This window comes from Coregonus clupeaformis, unplaced genomic scaffold (genome assembly GCF_020615455.1).
Source record: "Coregonus clupeaformis isolate EN_2021a unplaced genomic scaffold, ASM2061545v1 scaf0304, whole genome shotgun sequence".
Taxonomy (NCBI): Eukaryota; Metazoa; Chordata; class Actinopteri; order Salmoniformes; family Salmonidae; genus Coregonus; species Coregonus clupeaformis.
The window spans coordinates 386,903-407,897 of record NW_025533759.1 but is presented as its reverse complement, the minus strand read 5'-3'; the positions used below and the strand labels follow the sequence as shown (position 1 = coordinate 407,897).

The window sequence follows — 20,995 nt, the reverse complement described above, 5'->3', positions numbered from 1 at the left end:
AACAAGCAACCAATTCATTTGTCTCTTGAAGGATTCTCGATTTCCTGCCTCTCACCTCATGCTTTGACTAACTGATTGACTGACTGACTGTTGTTTCATCTCTGATGTCCACTGGTCTCTCCATCAGAGACACAAAGTAAAGAAGTCCATTGTCCAGATCTCCTTTCTCTCTTCAGCAATTTGCTATGGCTTTTATCATCATTAGTATTTTAGATTATCAATATTTCTGTTATAGTAGCACAGACTGCCTCCCCTCTCTGCTTTGGCTTGGTTTGGACGTGGTGGGGTTCCCAGAGGCCCGTCCTGCTGCTGTTGAGGCATCATGTTGCCCAGGAGATGGCTGCACTGTGCTCCCTTGGCCTTCATGCGCAAGGCGGCGATGCTGGAGGACTTGCGGTCCGGGTCCATGCTGTTCAAATCGTACCCCGTTGATCCCTGACCCCATGCCAGGACCCCCCAAACAGGCTGCCCATGTGCGTCTGTCCCATGTGACCCCCAGGGTTCGGGACGCCCAGGAAGTCAGATACGCCGCTGCCGGAGTGAGGGTGAGGGGTCATACAGGACGTGACTGTGTCACAGGGCACTACGCAGCCTGGTACAGGAGACGCTCCGCTGCCGCCACCAATCCATGATGGGTTCTGGATCTGAAACGCAAAGAGAGGACAGGGTCACTTTAAATACCAAAACTATGTGGGTGAGTCAGTGCTTAGTTTTTTTCAGACACCCTCTGTGACTGAATATAATTATAAAGTAGGCCTATTGCAGAATGAAGGATGTGTGATGTGTGTGTGACAGTCCTGTTTACAAACAAAAGCACCAACCTAGGATACTCTTGCAATACAGCACAAGTTGCACAATTATTTAAGGTCATGTTTAGCTTCTGCAGTAAAGTTCATCATTCGACATCGCTCACTCCCCAAAAAAGTATTATCTTGAGCACCAGTCTCCACGTGTCTCTTCCTCGGTATAGCGCCCGGCGCGCACAATGGCCTAAAGACGAGGTAGACCTTTTATGGTAAAACGCTTTACAAATAGGCTAAGAAGATCAAGAAGCCTACGATACTCACCATGGTCTGTCAAATCGACTTGAATGATTAATTAACCTATCAACTCTGTGGAGCAACGTTCACATCATAGTCTACTTATCCATAGCCCAATATTTTAATGTTGAAAACCCTATTGTAGTGTTGCTGCAGGTAGATACATAAGTTGAAGGGAAAGACATTTCCCTCCTACCTCAGTCCTTCAACACCTTGCCTGGCTGTTTTAGTAATCTCCATGCTTCCTGTCACCCTCCTCCACAGACGGAGAGAGAGAGTGCGGTGGTCAGGGGAGCTGATAGGGGATGTGGGTGTGGGGGTGGGGGTGTTTGAGATGGGGGGCCGGGGTAGTGGTGCTGGAGACTCGCATGGAGTGGCCAGATGTGCACAGAGCTGCATTCCACACAGCATCACACACACACACACACACACACACACACACACACACACACACACACACACACACACCTGCCCTCTGACCCTCTGTGCAGATGAATAATAAATGGAGGGTTCTCTGGGTCTATGTGAGGGTGTGTCTGGCCTGTCACTGGAGCCAGGCTGACCTCACTCTCTGGGGGGCAGACAGAGAGAGGAGAGAACAGGAAGAGGAGCTGCCTCATCTGGGCTTGCTGATCTGTCATTGCATCACAGAGAAAGGCCTCCCCCTCAGCTTGAACTGCTCTCTCAAATCCTTTGTCTGTAACACCCATAAGATGTAAGTAACCCCACTCTGCTCCTCCAAGGCCTCCACCATGATAGCTGATGGGTGATGAGCATTCTGGCACAAATGGTTGCTGTGTTTCATCCAAACTTAAACAAAATGTAAGCATTTTGTTTGAGCATTTGAAAAGTTGAAGCTCGCGAATCCGCTACCAAGACCATGGTGCTTGCCTATGGAGCAGTGAGGGGAACGGCACCTCTGTACCTTCAGGCTCTGATCAGTCCCTACACCCAAACGAGGGCATTGCGCTCATCCACCTCTGGCCTGCTGGCTCCCCTTCCTCTGCGGAAGCATAGTTCCCGCTCAGCCCAGTCAAAACTGTTCGCTGCTCTGGCACCCCAATGGTGGAACAAGCTCCCTCACGACGCCAGGACAGCGGAGTCACTCACCACCTTCCGGAGACATTTGAAACCCCACCTCTTTAAGGAATACCTGGGATAGGATAAAGGAATCCTTCTACCCCCAATTGTAAAGTGGTTATCCCACTGGCTATAGGGTGAACGCACCAATTTGTGAGTCGGCTCTGGCTAAGAGCGTCTGCTAAATGACGTTAATGTGCCCTTGAGCAAGGCACTTAACCCTAATTGCTCCTGTAAGTCGCTCTGGATAAGAGCGTCTGCTAAATGACTAAAAATTTAAAATGTAAATGTAAAAGACGCTATATAAATGCGTTCAATTACTGTATTATTTATTATTTTTTTACCTGTGCATAGTTCTCAGGTCTGGCTAGAAGAGGCAGCTCGTGACGCTGTGGAGAAGTGTGTCCTGACTTGCTGCATCTGACCAAAGCGCTCCCTCTTCCTCCATTTGGCTCGGCGATTCTGGAACCACACCTGCTGGGCAAAGGTCAGGACTGAGTCACATAGTCACAGGATCCATAGATACCTATAGTTACATTTTTAGAGCATAGTTCAAAGAAGAAGATAGTCATACATGTTTTCCCTGAACATCCAATAGAACTCAAATAATATGTAGGCCTACAGTACAATATACATAGCACATAACTTGCACAAACACTGTTGTGATTATAATTGTGGCGCTGCTCCGTGTCTTTGAGCTGTAAGGGAGGAAAGAGACTGCCATGTGTATCTTAGGCCTGGGGCTCAGTGTGTCAGTGAGGCTGGGTGAACTGTGGGTAAACACTGTACAGCAGCGTGGTCAGGCACCTGAGAAACAGTCCAGGAACCTCCAGGGTTGGCCTCACAGGGCGCTCATAGAGAAGGGGAATCTCTCTCTGCCCCTCAGCCCTGGGCCTTGGCCCGTGTGCATAGCTTATTCACAGTCTCCCTCTCTCAGAGAAAGCAGAGACCTGGCTGGAGTTTGACGTCTGGGGGAGTTGACAGGCCATGTGAAGGCCTCTCTGAGTTCCCTCCTATCAGCGCCATCAGCAGGAGGCAGGAGGTTGGAGGTGGAGATGTGGAGGGGAGATGGGGGAGTGGGGGGAGTCAGTGGGGGCCGGAGGAGTTGGGTACTGGACCAGTAATCCTGAAGCTTTAAACTATAACTTTCCACCACGGTCTCAGGAGAATGCCTTTCTGATAGATGCCAATAACACTATTCTTTTCTCTATGGAAAAAGGGTTCTGAGGATCACAAAGCCAAAGCACTGTGCTATCTGCACAGACATCAATGTGCCGAAACTCCTAGTGGAAAAAAAAGTGAAAGTATGCGCTGCTCTGTAGATAAAGCAAGCTATTCTTAAGCTTAAAGTCTCAAAAGCAGCCAGAAATTCCTTTCCCTGTGATCCCTCTTCCTCTCAGATTAACTCCTTCTATTTATTGATTCGCGAAGTGGAGGCCTATTCAAAGGGAGCGCCTCCTTTGTTTTCGGCAATCTTGATTTGTCAAGAGTTTGAACTTGGTTCTGAGGATGAGCCTTTGGTCAATTAGTTTGTGGTTTACACAGCCACTGACGTGCAATTTTCCCTTTCCGTCAACCAAGTACACACACACGTGTGTACGCACACACACACACATACACACACACACACACACACGCACACACACACATATCACACATACACAGACTTTTGGAGAGTATAATTAAAAGAGGGTGAAGTAATAAATCCGTTGGTCTGATTCCTAAGGCGGGGTGTGCAATCAGAGAGGAGAAGAGAGGAGAAAGGAAGGATCTCTAGGCCTCTAATACAGACGAATGTGGAGAGGAGGTTTTCACTTGAGTACTCAAAACAAAACGTTTACAGACTCTTCCCTCCGTTCCTTTGTCTTCTGACAGGAACAGGCCAATTTTCTCATAACAAAAGTGTGCTGTAATTATTGACATCTGAGCCTAAAGCGGTTGTTTATTGAAAGCATTATTGTGTTTAAATTTCCATCAAAGCTGGTGAAAGTGATCTAAATAGAGTCAGTCTCAGATGGGCTTAGGCCTGGCCCCTCCCCCCACACAACGTCATAGGGCCTATCTCAGAGCTGGGTAACCTGATATCAGCCTGACTGTGATTGCACTTAATGTCAAGGCACAGAGCACAGAGAGCACTGTCCCTAAGCTTCACATTGTCTGTTTAGAAAGCTTTACTCACTGATTACACTGATACAGGGAATATATGGTGTTATTCTCCCGAGTGGCGCAGTGGTCTAAGGCACTGCATCAGTAAGTGCTAGCTGTCCACTAGAGATCCTGGTTCGAATCCAGGCTCTGTCGTAGCCGGCGCGACCGGGAGACCCATGGGGCGGCGGCAATTGGCCCAGCGTCGTCCAGGGTAGGGAATGGCCAGCAGGGATAGCTCAGTTGATAGAGCATGGCGTTTGTAACGCCAGGGTTGTGGGTTCGATTCCCACAGGGGGTAGGAAAAATAAAATAAAATGTATGTGCATTCACTAACTGTAAGTCGCTCTGGATAAGACGTCTGCTAAATGACTAAAATGTATATGGTATCAGAACATTTTTGTGAGAGAGAACAAAAGTAGCACATTTCCCCCCTTTTTCTTTTTGCCCCCCTGACATTATTTCTATCTCTCCTCTGTCATTTATTTATTTATTTATTTATTTATTTCACTCACTCACACTCTTCCTCCCTCTATAAATCGGAGTAGGAATTTGGGAAATTGAAAAGTGACATGGGAGAATGTTCAAACCAGAGCTTGTTTTCATTTTCTGTTTAATTTCCTGACCCCTAAACCCCTGGCTTTCCGATGCTCCCCCCTCCAACCCAGAGGAGCCACACAGACAAGACGCTCCCTCCTCACCTCTCCTCTCCCTCTTGCCACTGCTGTCATCTGTCTCTTTCCTTCTCTCTCTGTCTTCATGTCTTTCTTTCAACAGTCTCATACAACCCAAATACTCACTAGCTTCTATTGCCACGAAGCCCCTCATCAACTACAATTATAAATGATGTGGAGAAGAGATTAGCAAAGAGTACACTATGATAGTTGGATGGACTCACTCCTTGGTTCACATGCACCTTCTCCCTTTGTGTCTTTTGACAGTGACCCACCAGTAGAGCTGTTGATCATGTTGGGACAGTGAGTATCTATCTACCAACAGATACTGTTTGTTTGTGCTTTCTGTCCGACTTCTCCCTAGACAGGTTCTGTTCCACAGAGCTAAGTGTTTGTGTGTGCACACTGGGTAGTGACAGTAATTGGTAAAGACGTTGACAGCTAAAGTAGCTTAGAGACTTACTATGAGGCTTTAGTTATGTTCCAGCACAGAGAGAAAGAACACAGAAATGCCAAACTGTCCTGGCAGGAAGCTGCATGGGGATACAGCTACTTTGAAGTCAGAGACCAGCTTTGAGGATTGATAATCTGCCACTGCTGTTTCCATACTATAGCACGGCCCAAATGGACCTGCAAATAGTACACAATGGGGGTATACAATGACTAAGTATTTCTACCTTGTATAGTTACCCAGCTGAATGAGCACAACATCTAATATCTAATATCATATTTACATGATTTGTTATTATGCTTTCTGATGGGTTGCTGTCCTGTTTTATATGAACTAAGGTCTGTAGTTTGGTCCTTAACTCATATTGGCATTTCATTTAGCCTTATATACTGCCCATGTCAAACAACGTCCAGCAGCCTCAAGAGCTGTGGACTGACAGCAAGGTAGTCTGAGAGAACGTGATGTTATTGAAACCCTTGACCTGTGACCTGTAGATGTCATCTGGAGTGCATATGACTCAGAGCTCAACCGACTTCCTCCCTTTGAAACCAGTAGACAGAAAAACAAACATTTCTCTGGCTAACGTTTATAGTCAGGCAAGTTTACAAGCTCCTCTTGTTCAGTCTCGTTACAGTGGACTAAAGAGAGGGTATTTCAGTTACAATCTGAAAAACACTGCCTTGACCAGGAAGTATTTGTTTGAAATCTATTGACAACTCACAAAACTGAAATCTCAGTGGAATTCCAATCGACCAAAACGTACAGTACTACTGAGCTTTATAGCAGGACAAATTCTTGTAGGATTTAGTTGAACAGTTTGTCCACTTTAGATGCAGAATTCATGAGGTGTGAAGCTCCTTTTTTCTGAGTAAAGTTCTTTGACTGATGAGGCATCTTGTGTCTTTTATCTTTTAACTTGAATGGTTTAAGAGGGCCAGGAATGGGAGAACTTAGGCTGTAAAGGGCCCAGCTGAACCAGCCCTCCCTTATAGCTAGAGGAATAGCATACCCTTCAGAGAGAGAGAGAGTGGGGGGGCTCTAGGCTGAATTACAACCCTCTGGCTTCAGGGACTTCCTGTGTTTCACTGTGAGGGGTTTCTTGCCACTGCGCCCAACACATGTCATATAAAGACCCGATCCAGCCTGATCTCATCCCTCAGACTCTTTCACAGAGCACTTGCTCTCTTTACTTTCACATTACGTTTGTATTTACAGATATTGGTGTCAGTGTTGTACTGCTATATTCTGGCATGTTTCCTATGGATTAGTGCATGATGGTTGCTGCGAACCTCACAACTTACCAGAGGCTCAGGGAAGGTTTTCACACTTACCCACGAGACCATGGGAGGGACACATTCTTTCCTGAACAGGATGTTAATGAAAGAAAAACACAATGAATCAAGGCTTTTGGTAGACTTTGTGTGTGTGTGTGTCTGTGTCTGTATCTGTTCTCCAGCGAGGGGGGTCTCATCAGCTATCCACCAATGCTGGAATGCGGCAGTAGTCATGGACGGATTATATGTAAATCAAAGGGGAAGGTCACAGGAAGGTTGTATGTTTGTAGCCCCAGACCTGGTTAGCCACTTGCAGTACTCAGTTCAGAAGTCCAGGGGTTCAGGTGCAGGCTAGGTTGTGGAGCTGAGCAGAACCAAGCATGTCTCCTCATATGTGGATGAAGGTCTGCTCCCTTGACAGTGAACATATGAGGCCCAGCTCCAGCCTCAGCCCCTGGGGGCCCCCTGCCCTGCGTTGGCCCCTACTCCCCTACTCCCACATTACCAGATAACTCTCACTCTCACCCTGGTGGCTTGGTGACGTTATCTCTCCAAAGCCACAGATGTTGAGGGATTAATGTGGTTCTATCCACAGTCTCCTAATCATTAGCTGTGTCCGGTTTTTGTTAAAGTCCTCTCAATAACATACAGCCGCCATCTGATTCGAGATAGCATTGGTCATTGTTCTTGTTTGGCTAGTCGTAGCTTAAAGGGAAAGGATGCTCAAGTTTAGAACTCTACCAATTGTTCTTCTGTGTATAATGGTGATCATCACTGTTATTGATGTGTAATGAAAGTGATACTGCTAGACTGAAGTCACAGATCTTCACAGAACCTGAGTAAGTAGTGGTTAGCGTAGAGTTCGCTCAGGTGAACCAGTCTTACCTGTACACGGGCTTCGGTCTAGGTCAGTCCTGAGGGCCAGTTGCTGCGGGCGTACACACTCAGGGTAGTGGGTCTTCTGGAAGACCTTCTCCAGCTCCTCAGTTGGTAGCTGGTGAACGTGGTCGTTACGCCCTCTTCTTGCCCTTGTTGCTCTCTCCCTCGCCCTTGTCCATGGGGCTGGCCATGTCCGAGCCCGGTCCGGTCCGACGGGCCCTTCACGCCTTGATCCTTCACACTCAGGTAGCTGCCGTCCATCCCAGAGGGGTCAGAGTTCGGGGTCAGGTCAGAGTCTGTCAGTCCTGAGCTATCTTTACCTGGAAAGAGGATGAGAGAAGTAAGGTGTTAGAACACATTATATCTAGCACTGTGCTGAATAATTATGGATTTGGTTATCATTGACATCATATGTGTTGGGACTGACGTGCAACAGAAAACTAATTTAGACTGTGTTTACAGTATTATGTAGCACAAGCACAAGGACCAAATGACTCTTGCACCCATGTTGTTCTTTGAAAGCTTCCTGGTCAGTTAGTTCCAGGTCTGGACTCTGGTTCAGGGTGTGGTTAGGAGTGTGTGTATAAGCTGTGTGACTGCCAGAACACTCCTTCCATACTGCTGCTCATAAATCATGGAAACAGACACCCTGGCAGGCAGTAATTGCAGACTAATAGAAAATTACAGGTTTTCACATTTCTCTCTCTCTCTAGTATGGTTGGGGTTGGAGTCAGGTCTTACGCTGGGGGAACTCAGGTCTTCAACGCAGGCGTGGGCTGGGCGTGGTCTGTGGTGCGGTTGCAAGCTGAAGCTCACTTAGTAACACAACCAAACTAACCCGGCAACAAGAGTGTCAGTGGCAATCTGCTGGACAGTAATTTGTAGCGATGGGAAACACACACAGCAGCCTAGCCGTGAAACCTCAGTCAGCCTACTGATCATAAATTCCCATGATGCTGTCTGTGCCAGTGTGCCGTCTCATTCATTATTCCACTACATCACCAATCCTCTGTGCCCTTACTGCCCTCCCTGCCTGTGGATCATTAAACTCTCTCCATTACGGCTTCTATTAAGGGGGTCTGTTTGGGGTCCTGGGAAGGCAATGTGTTGTCATACTCACTCAAATGACTGCAAACCCTCCCCTTTGGCTCTAGGGTGTTCAAGGGGGGTATAGAATATTGTTTGGGGTCCAAGCCAAACCTCACATCTGCCTCTCAACCCCTCTGCTTGGTGATGTCCCCTCTGGCTCAGTCTAGTGGTGAGTCCAAGCACTACGCTCCCCTCTGTTTAGCTTAGCTCTAAGAGACAGGGAGTTATTTTAGGGAGCCCAGGGTTGGGACGTGCTCATTTCTTATCTGAGGCTGGGGTAAAGCCTTGTCAAGTTAGAGCCATGGGGTGTAGGTGTGCATGTGAGCTTCTGGTGTGCATACTGCTCTCAACACAGCAGGACAGCATGCCCTCCGGCCCTCCACACAGAGCCTTGTTGGGTAATGTGCTGTAAGGTGAGGGGACCTGATAGCTCATCTGATGATACACACACCCCCGGTCCCCCGCCCTACACACACATCTTTCAAGGACTTGGGTAAAGGGAGCTGGGTAACCATGCGAACGCTAAACCGCATAACAGTCAATGACACCATCAGAAATACAAGCCTTGTGTTATAAGATTTGTTTACTGCAGGGGGCCACACTTAGGAAAGCCCACTTCCTACCATAGCACTGTAATTAAGTTGTTCACTTATACCAATCAATGTTGCACTGTTATGTTTCACCCGTCTGATTCTCAAAACCTCCAACTACTGTAAGTTAAAGCTTTTCCCTCAGAGTTGGATATGAGGAAAAGATTACTCCTGGTGTTGGTAATTAATCGTGAGGGCCTGATTTGAGCCGTCTCAGCAGCACGCTCACTCTCTCTGGCTGTGTCAGTTTGCCTTCCCTGGGCTGCTGCCGAGCACCCTGGCCACTGTGGACTGTCAGGCAGGCAGACAGCATCGACCGGGGCCCGGGCCCTGGCCAGGGGGTATAATGGCTCCCACTTGCCTGCTGCCTGCCCAGGACTGACACATCCTGTTAAGCCTGAGAGGAGCGAGCTCAACGCATTTACCAAAACGTAAATCATTTCTAGTTATTCCCTCATATGCCCTGCACCAATGGTCCCAACAAGGCAAGGCTGTCAGGCTGTTTGAAATCAAGGGCTCTCTGCTGATCAAAGGCTCTTGTTTATGCCCTGTGTCATTGATGGTTTTTGTTGTGACAATCTCCCACTTGTTATCCGTGTGGTGGGTCGTGGCTGAGAGGCGAGACATACTCCACTGCCCAAGGTCAACAGCAGTGGGACCTCCCGGGGGCTGGGCTATATGGATGAGGAACATGAGAAAGTCTTACTGCAGGATACCCATGCAGTGGAGGGAGCCCTGAGTGAACATAGCCATTAAAGGCTAATGTTGAATTGTTTCTTCCTGTTAACAGAGCTGGGTTAGTAAAAGACGGGTAGAAGGAGATATGCCTGTAGAGAGAAGCCCACTGAGAGTAATTGGCATGGAGAGGTCCATCTGAAATAGCAGAGGTAATATTTTCTCCACCTCTCCTATGGAAGTAAAGAGCTTATCAGTCATCACTAAATGCAGTATCATGATCACTGATGGGGGAGGCAGACATTTCCTTTTAGCATCATGGTGGATTTTCCTGAAGATAACTAATCCTCAGACACTTTCACCTTAGCTGATTGGATTACACAATCATATTTGGGTTTAGTGAAAGTATGATATGTTATATACTATATAAAGCAAAGACACTTCTGTCTCTATGCCAGGATATGTTCTGACATGCTGCTGTAATTTATCAGTGGTTACAGTTAACCCCCCTCTCATTTTCACCTTTCACCTTTTATACAGATCTAGATCTCAGCATCCCTGATACAACACTTGGAAGCAAGCAGACAATAAACTCCTCAGTCCCTTCCACTAAAACCTCATAGCATGCGTGTTTCCCATTTAGAGGAATCTGCTCTACAACAGTGTTTTGAAACGCAACCACTGATTTTTTTCTTTTTACTTTGCATCCAAGATTCCACATCAGTTTCAATTACAGCTCTCTGACGGAGAGAGGCAAGTCTGGAGCCCATTGTTCTTTGTCTTCCCCAACCCTGTTAGGGATCTGACATACCAAGTCTACAGTGACTGTACTACTGCTGTGATCTAAAATTGAAATAGCTTCCCTGTTCCTTTCCAGTTTTATAACTGCTGTCTTATGCTATTTGTATGTTTGATTAAAGTTAGAAATAATGAGATGTGATACAAAACTGTTGCTGTGTCGAAGTACAAGGTAGTTCAGAACTGAAATCTTAATGTTATTCTTTACAATGTCAAGGAAACAGAATACTGTACAAAATCAGTCCAGATCTGACCAAGCTGAAACCAAGAGGGTCTGAAAGGAGAGTTCATCAGTGGGTGAGAGAGAAGAGGGGGTGAGGTTAAATCAGAGAACTAATTGGCAGTTTAACCTTAAGAGTATTCACACCTGCCTGCAGAGCAACACAGGGTCTTGTAAACCCCCTTTTAATAGCGTCTACATTTCCCCCATAGAAAATGTCTTCAAACGTAATTTTATATTTTGCACTGTAAGTCATTAAAAAAGATGTGTCCACAGAAAATGTCAAAATAAGAAAAAAGATGGTCATGTTAGAGTAATAAATATGATCATCATAGCAGCTATGCTATGAGGGGTAAATGACAATAGTCCCTGCCCTTGGATATCAGTGCTGGACCCCTTAAAGTTAGCAAGGGTCAGACCTTCACTGGGGACAGACGCTAAGTTGCTGCCGAAAACGAGAGGGGAACATCAAAGTGTAATTTAACTGGTAGTAAAGCGACAGGACGCCTCCCCAGCCTCTTTATTGAATAGAATGGCTAGGGTCAGCTCACAGCATTTAAAATAAACACTATAAATTAGACTCCCTGCGGTGACCGAGAGCGATTAATGGCAGAATATTCCCAAACCCGAAAGAATATCCCAAAATATTAGAAAACATAAATAAAAGAGATTAAGTGTGTGTAGTCTAGGCTTGATAGATCCCTGTTTTGACTGGACCCAGGGAGCAGAGGAAATTTGTGTAAGCTGTTTTCTCTGCTAAGCATTTATTTGTAACTCAAATTTGGTTTGTTTTCCCTTCTTAGAATATGGATTGAATCGTAATGGGAGGCTTTGTGCTCTGAAGTCCCGCCAACTCTGTGAAGTCCTCTCTTCCTGCCAGTTCCGCTGGCTGTGAGGCTGTTACATAAAGACAGAGACACTAACTAACACAGGTAGTGGATGGAGAGACTGACTGGTGTGTTGAGATGTAAACTTTGTCATGCCTACATCATGACAAATGAAAAGTGATGTGAGAGACATTGATCCCTTTTATTGCAGCCTGTGAGTGTCACCACAAGGAATTAGCATGGGGAGAGCCTTATTAGCAAGCCCTCTGCCTACACTGCCATTTGCAAAACCAGAGCTAATCGCCTACCCAAAGGCAGATGGAGTCAAGTCTCAGCAGTTCTTACAAACCAGTCCTTCTTAAACGATCTTGTTTCTGGTCAGGAGCACCATGACACCACTACGAATAGCACCGCAGTATGAGTAGGCTATGGTGTCAATTGCAGTCCTTGAAACAGGTCAAGGTTAGCCTAAGCTGGTGCTCACTAGGCCCATGCCTTTCTCATATCACTGCTGCACTCTCATATGCCTGCCGTCGTAAACAAAACCTCAGCTCACGGATGAAAAAGTTCCATAAGTACCTCTCTGACTAGCTTATAGCTACAGTAGTTTGGGAGCATCTGATAGGTAAGCGTCCACTTTGAAGTCAAACACTGACTGTGCTGAGAGGGATGATTCATCCCATCAGGCTGCTGTGAAGTGCACACGCTGCGCCAAAAAACAACTGCTATGGGAGCGTATCCATAAAGCCTGAGACACTGATCAATCATCCCTCTCTCTCTTCAATGTTCTTCATCTGTCTGAGAGTCTCTCTCAGGCCCTAGAGCACGGCAGGATGTCCACTAGCCTGAGACTGGGCAGGGCTGGGGCTACTCAGTGCCTTTTCCACAGTTTGGCTAGCTCTAAAACAAGGTCAAGACAGTGTTAGACAATTACACATAAGACAAAGGAATAAAGCTCTATTTGTCTTTCTGAAACCAACTTATTACCATATCTGGAAACACTTTCCCCTGCCCTTATACCCATGTAAATACACAGTAATAACTGTAACAACACCGTAACTTCCATTTTGCTAAGTTGTGATGGAGATATAATACCCAGTGTAACGCAAAGTTCATGCAAAATAATATTTCACTGCGTATGCTGTGGTTTTAACCAGTACTGTACTAAAATGACTAAAAGAAAGAAAGTCTACATGTTCCAATAGATTTGAGGTTATTTGAATGAGTGCAGAGGGAGACCCCCCTGAGAGGGGACGGCCTCTTAATGTGAGATCCTCTCAGTTTATCTAACAGTTGACGTTATGTTCCCTCCTCTTTTCCCAGTGAGGTCTGAATCTCTCGGGTGATGTTAAAAACCACAATGAAGCAAACATACATTTTACGAGTGCACTGGAATGCCATAATAAAAAAACAGAGGTTGGTCACTGTCCTTTAAGCATAATGTGGATTCCACTTTAAGACACTGATATAGAAGCTATCTAACAATAGCATTGTTATACTGAAGTAAATACAATGTGGAAAGAGCACTAGATTGTCCTTGGTGGTACAAATTTCTAATCACTTGTAACTAAGCAAAAATGATCCTCTGCTTGTGAAATAATACATAATTTCATATAGACTTCTTAAAATTCTTTACATGCAGCTCCCATGTGAACTTACATACTACTCTGTCATTAGGAAACACCACATGAAATCATGTGATTCAAAAAGCAACATGCTTATAATTTCAGCTTGTGATGGGTGCCAATGCCCATGCCAATGGACATGCTAACTTTTTACTACACTATAACGTCTGAGTAAATGTATCCGCAGTAGGTGATATTACAGACTCTAATCTTCTGAGATATTCTTTGTGCTGTACGTCTGATCAGTAAGCATCCTCTGAGGGCCTCAACTATGGAGGGTTTAGTTACACAGCAGAGGAACAGACTGCCGGACTGAGAGAAGCCTGAGTAGGAGGTTCGCTGTAGCCCTGTCGCACTCCGGCCGGCAGATTGAGCCTAATGTAAATTGCTGTGCCAAAATATGAGCTAACTGGTAAAATGATCCTAGGTCCTTGTCACCTCTAGTCATGTCAGCAACCTGCTGAAGTATGTCCTGGTTCTCCAGGCTTCACAGCACTTCCATGGCTGCTTTCTATTACCCGCTGCTCAAATAAATCAGCACAGACGGACAGAAAGAAAGGCTCAAATGGTTGTGCTGTACTAAAGACGGTAGAGAGAGATATGGCAGCAGATTGTGTTTTGGTGGCTTCAGTCTAGATTGAAAGGATCTCACTGGACAGTTTATTCACACCTCCTATATCCTCCCTCTCTTTGAGTGAAAACACGATATTGTAACCGCAACTATATACCAAATGCTTGTAATGTCACAACAAAGGATCTTCCTCTCTCCGTCTATAGCTCACGAATAGTTCATTGGAAAAGCTCTTGGAATGTTAAGGTAAATAGTTATCCAGACTACAAATGTTGCGGGAAAAAAATTGTGTTTCTGTTTGGATTCCTTTGGGCTTTAGATCGATTCTCTCTGGAGAATTTGGGTGTCCAGCTCTTCTAAAAAGGGCAGGAAACAAGAGTTAAAGGTCTCTGTGTCCTGTCCTTAGGGAGGACGGTCAAACACCATAAGAGGAAAACTCCTGTTGCTTCAAGAAAAATACAAAGAGATTGATGTTCCTAGTTTAGAGGTTATGTTCTCAATGAGTACTCTGACCACTTTTGACATTGCAGAGAAGTCAAGGATAGCTATCTCTGACTATGTGCATTGTTTGTGTGTGTTAAACCAAGTCAAGAAATTATATATTTTTCTTATATATTTGAATGTAAAACAACACAATCCCCCAATTTAAAGGCCACCTGTTGTCAGATTTTATCAGGTTGAATTTTGGCCACTCTCCCTTAGATGTTCAGAGCCAGGCCCTAAATATCCTCCTACCTGGAGGAGAGGAGTCTGGTTTATGGAGCCTAGGTGTCCAGTGGAGTCTACAGGCTTTTATCACTGCATGTAGACTCGGCTAGGAAAGGGACTGCTCTCCCCTACTGCTAATGCACTGACCTTGTATATGTTGTCCCTGAAGTAGCATACTGTTGGTCCAGTGCTGCTGGACCTGAGTGAACCTCAATGTAACTGCACTGTTGGGTCGTAGAAAGTGTCCCATTGTTTCATCTTAAGAGGTTTTCATGGAGGAATGGTTGAAACCATGCCATTTGTTACCCTATACTGTTTTGGAGCAACAGTTTTTACCATCATTCAATGGTGGAATAGAAAACCTGTAGGAAAATCTAAAGGGTTCAAGCTGTCATTTACAATTTGGTTGACAAAACATTACATTTCACTTTGCCTCATTTCTTAGTTGCAGGCACAAAGTATTTGTTTCCTTCCTGTTACAGTATGTAAATATGTGCAAGCGCAGTACAGCATGTTAACGTCCACAAAATCATTCACTGATCCTTTCAATCACCTGCAACCCACCCCATAACCAAATATTGTATTGGTGACATGTTGTGTGTTTGAATGCAGCACTTGTTTAGCAAGGACTGCCTGTGGTTATGAGGGGCTGGCCTTTGAAAGTATGACAATAACTGGGGGAAGTGCTTATGTACATCTGAGTCACATTAATGGTGGAGGTCTCCTGTAGTGCTGAGGTTTTCCTGCCTGCTCTTTAACGCTCGCTCTATCTGAGGAGTCAGCCATACCTTTGGTCAGGCAAAGCTGCTGCAAGGGTGACGGGCCACTGTAAAAACATGCATGGTCTACCCAGCCAGGGTCCTCCTGTGATACCATATTCAGGGTTTCCCAAACTTGGCCCTGGGAGCACGTTTTTGGTTTTTTGTCCTAGCACTATGCAGCTGATTCAAATAACCAAAGCTTTATGATGAGTTGTGTAGTGCTAGGGCAAAAAACTAAACGTGCACCCATAGAACATCACGTTTTACTGGGACCTTTGTTTTGAAAGGTCATATAACAATTTTGAGTGGTCTTATCATGGAAAGAATATAGTTGTATATTGTCAATTCGAATGTGTCATCTGTTGTAAAATATTAGATATGTCCTTTGGTGTAAACTTCCTTTTTAGTGGCTGACTTATTGCTTCAATAAGATACATTAGGATGGCATCATTAGGCTAAGTATTATTTATGGCGGTTTGTTTGGGATTAACAGCAGAAATAATTTTCTTTACATCTACCGATGTTATGTAGACTACAGGTCACTGGCAAGTTCAACCGAACGCAAAAGAAACAAACTCCTTGAAATCTCCCGAAAACAGCGCTGGTATTATCTTCAAGGGCCCCCGCGGTGGCTAGCGGGAAATATTGTAAAGACTGTGGCTCCAGGAATTTCTGCCTACCTGCTTAAACCTGATTGAAGTAATAACTCACAAAGTCCCCGTTGAATTACCTGCCATGACTTATACCTGTGGTCGAAACCAATAAGGCTTCCAAGACCAGGTTCAGGGTCTTTAAAACGTGACCCCAAATAAGATCTCGTGAGTGATTATGTGATCTGGTAAAGAATAATCTTCCCCGGACACAAACGCATTCCATTGCAAATATGACCCCGAGTTGATAGGAAAGTGTGACAATGTGTTTGGTTTTTTAGTATAGGATTATGTGATTCAAACGCACTTTCACATCGATTATTCAATTTTCAGTCCGTGTCTATACGTTTTCATTAGTTGACTTTGTATATGCCGAGCATATTCGTCATTTCTTACAGGTCTCGGCCTGGTCTTTTACGCGCTATATTAAGCACGCATCTCCTGTGAGTCATTACGTACCAAAGGTTACGCAAGGCCATAACACAGGATTGGAAATGTAATATATGAAGAACAGAATATTATGTTTAATTTGAATAACTTGTAGGCTTAATGTTATAGGCATACCACGTTTGGCGCCCGTACGTAATGTGCTTAAATGACCAATGCAGAAAAGACTGCACATAAGGGTTCAAGTTTGGATCGGAGTATTTACTCATTTATTTCAGGTGAATATTTTCTTGTTCAGAATTATCTAAATGATCTAAATATTGGAAGCTATATAATGACTATGTAACAGGCAACTTGTTGCTTTTTGAATAATAACTTGTTGCTTTTTGAATAATAAAGACGTGCATACGGTAAATTACTTCTGATTCATCATAATATGCTCATTGGGTTAACTATTGTTTAGCTATTATTATTATCATTAGTGGTAGTAGTATTATTTCCATTGATTCCCAGCAGTGATCAATCAGTCGCATACTCTTGACAAAGCAAGTGTCTCGTGTTATTGTGTTGTTGTCTAAAGTTATTTGATTAAACCAAAGAGATTCGATAACATCTGCACAGCAGACCATCATTAAATCTTATATTGATGGCTATGCTATGTTACGTCACCCGTTTCAACTAATTATGTTGCGAGGAAAAAGACTGATTGGTTTATATGCTTTCATTAAGGTTTACAGGAATCCTATTCTGGCACGTTAGTGGCATATTTTCAGTGCCCAGCCCGCCTCCGTAACTCAGCTGTAAATACTTAATAATGTAATAATACAATTACGACTGTTATGATGATGATGATGATGATAGCTTAGTCATCAACAATAATATAATCTTTATCCTCATTAATATCATCCTGCTCCTCATCATGGTAGCCATTAGCCAATAATAAGAACAGCATGGAAAAGTTTAACTAAAGTTTCTTCATGTGCACTTTTTCTCACGTTGGCCCGTTAGACCAGACAATTGATCAATGTCTTCTCCTTGACAGCAGTGATTCAGTGCTTTCGCTTTTATATTGACATCTCAACTCGTTATATCCTCTTTGGTTGTGTCCTCCTTTTTTCATTTTCTCGAAGGACTGGACTCCTGTCGTTTACACTAGATATTCATTAGAATATCTGTAATAGTGATTCATTAACAGGTTTGGTGAAGTCTATACTTTCGTTCAATCGAACCGTTTCCATGCATGGTTTTTTTATCCGATTCTTACAAGTGCAAATTGATGTTAGTATATTGATGGAAATTGTTAAGTATTCTAATTTCATTCTATAATTTCAGTAATCTGACATTTAAATTTAATTTGGATGTTGTTTGTGCTAGCAGCACTGTCCAGTGTCCATATGTTCACTGTGCATGCATCTTTAGTGTCGATTTTTTCTTCTTCTATTAATTGATCCGGAAAAACGGAAAATACATGTTATTGTTATGTTATAAGTCAGATGTAATGGGGATTACATTTTAACTTTCTAAATTGCACAGATAGATGGAAATATTCTTAAATTTCCCTCACAGAGGGAATGCAACGCACGCGCCTGGTTGACGTTCTAACATGACAGCACAGCATCCATTATTTAGAAGGAAAAATGAAGGATTATTGAAATTGTAGTGCTTTTATACTTATTCTTGCGCTACATTAAAGTTAATGTTACCTACAGCGTTCAATAAACTATCATGTGTTTCGATCAATGTATATGTGCTCTTACTTTTTGTAATAAAATATTTGAAGAATGTGGGTTTAAATGAAGGAACGTTGGACATCTTTGATCTAAATGTAGCCTAAACCTGAGACAGAATTGGGCCAAATTGAATTAAAATGTTTTAGAAATGAGCTAACTACGCTAACGTTAATAGCAATTAGTTTATAGACACTTCAAAATGTGAGACTGAAATAATTATTTGGCAGAAAGTCTTATTTTTTTTGCACTGCTTTAGTCTTGTTCAAGTAAACCATTTTCTTGAGGATTCATGGCCTACGTATCGAATATCATCTGGCTTTGGTCACTGACTTCTCAACAGTAAACAACAAATGAATCACGTTTGAAATTTGTAATAACTCCTACAATTTTTCTTAGCACTTGCCACTCTCCTGAGAGAGGTTCCGTAAAGCTTTTACCGCTGTATTTGATGCTTCCCTCCAGTTCATCATCTGAGAAGCCGCTGTATGTCCGTGGGTTTTCATCTCACCCACAAGTTGCTCGCAGATGGTTAGAGAAAGCGTTGGATTTTGCGGTATTTGTGTTAAATTTATAGCATGGGCGGATTTTCCTGCGCTCAAGATGTGCCCTTTGCTAAACCTCTGCAGAATATCTTCAACATGAAGATATTTTTGGGTAATTCAGTAGAGGGGTTATTTCTTATTCAGATGGAAGAGTAGGTATTTTATGCATCACATATTCATTTTACGCAAAGCAACTGTGGGTTTCCAGTTACAAAGTTAAAGGTTGTATTCCCCTGTAGCTCAGTTGGTAGAGCATGGCGCTTGCAACGCTAGGGTTGTGGGTTCGTTTCCCACGGGGGCCAGTATGAAAATGTATGCGCTCACTAACTGTAAGTCGCTCTGGATAAGAGCGTCTGCTAAATGACTAAGATGTATTTCCTTGTCAAATAAACGAATATTGCTTAGGAACTTGTGATCCATTGTATTGTATGGTCATACAAAAATCTATAAGGTCACCAATACCCATGTCACGCTAACGCAACGTTTCTACAGGCTACTGTCGGCCAGAGGCCTTTACAGTGTTATTTTGTCAGGTCAGCAAATCAGGCTGTTTGATCAGCAATGTTCAGTTCACCATAGGCTATCAGTTTGGCCAATATTTTCTATAAGAATCGGATTATCTTTACCTTGATATCATATGGTGCCGAAACATGTGTGTGTGTGTGTGTGTGTGTGTGTATCATCGATAGATTCTTAACATTTGCAAACTCCCCAATATCAATTGCTCACGAGAAAATATTGAGTAAGTAGCCTATAGATTTAAAGAGACTAGGGATAATAACAATATTAGTCCGCTGATAAATTATTTCCCCATATTAAAGTCAATTCGACGCTCGGTAATTTTTCATGCTTGAAAACGTGTTAATTCAATTGTCCGATTCAGATTCAATATTAAGGATTGTAATGCAGATTATCGCATTAAATATAGCCTAATTTAATTCAATCGTCAAAGGGAAAATGTGATAGTCGTAATTGTGTTACAGGGGATGGTTGTGGCCGATATTGGTAATAAGTTGTGAAGTCCAGCACATTGACTTTGTAAAGACTCATGCATTGACAAATGTTCGTATGCGATTAGTGATATTATCCTAACACCCGGAATGATAGCAGACGTGATTACTTCACCCGTTTCTTTTGTTTTATCATCGGTTCTGGTTATTGGAAGGAATTTCTCAACTTACAGGAAACTGTTTACGAGGCATGGGGAGACAGGCAAAACGTTCCCAACTTTGAGAAGAAAATACGCAAAACATCCCTCATAAGTGGGGGCATAGTAAGTCAAGTGAACAGATATTTACACCGAGCAGTGTATACAGAACACAAGCACAATTTCTGTCGTCATTTGATGTGGTTTCTCTACAAGGGTAAACAACACAGGACACGGGAAATCTCAGTTTGTTCGAAATAGAACTGTGGTTTACTCACCATAGCAGGGAATGAGCGCTCCGTTGTGTCCGCTTTCTTGGTGCAGTTTGCTTCCTTCAGGGGGTTTTGCAAGAAGATCTCTGCATGAAGAGGTGGTATTTGTTAAAGGTGCCTTCCCCAGCGGTGGCATCCAATGACTGGCACTCCTGTTGGAATGGGCTCCGAGACTTTTCTCCGTAAGCCTGACCTTTGTTGGGCAGGAAAGTGGGACTGTATTTGGTGTCACTCGCTTGGAATGTCCTAAACGGGTTCGTCGGATGATCCCTACCTTGCGGTGCAGAGGGGCTATAATATGAATCCATGGATGTCATATCACAGTATGAGACGCACGTCTCGGCGTTCATGCCTAAAAAAAGTTACTGGGAGAAAAAGACGTCCAAACTTTTTTCTTTCTTTCCGTTTTGGAAAGGGAAGCAAACAGATAACCTCACTCTCTCTCGCTCTTCCACATACGGATGAACACACACACATACACACTGTCACGCACACACACATACACTGGCGCCGCAGCTGTGTTTGGTTATAAAACGATTCAGATGTTTTCCAGGAACCACTCGCTGACCAAAAGCTAAAAACTCCCCCTTAAGGTTTAGAGGAGTATCAAAAATGCGTCTTTCTTCAGAAGATGCAACCCAGATCTCCCCGATACACACTACCTAGAGCTGTGCGGACTTTAAGTCAAGACCTCTCCGGAGTGATTATGTTGATGAAATGAATGGGTGAGGTCAGACCTTTCCTCAGAAGAAAAAGTTTTTTTTTTTTTTTTTATATGTGGGGGGACTTAACACATGACATTAATGTAATTAGGGTATGAATATATAACTAATTGTAAGTGAAGGGGCAACATCGAGAGC

At 43.8% G+C, this 20,995-nt stretch overlaps 1 pseudogene; it reads right to left on the bottom strand.

Annotated features, from left to right (window-relative positions):
• Positions 1-177: 177 nt before the first annotated feature.
• On the bottom strand, positions 178-20,695 carry LOC123484407 (annotated as a pseudogene).
• Between the last annotated feature and the right edge of the window lie 300 nt (positions 20,696-20,995).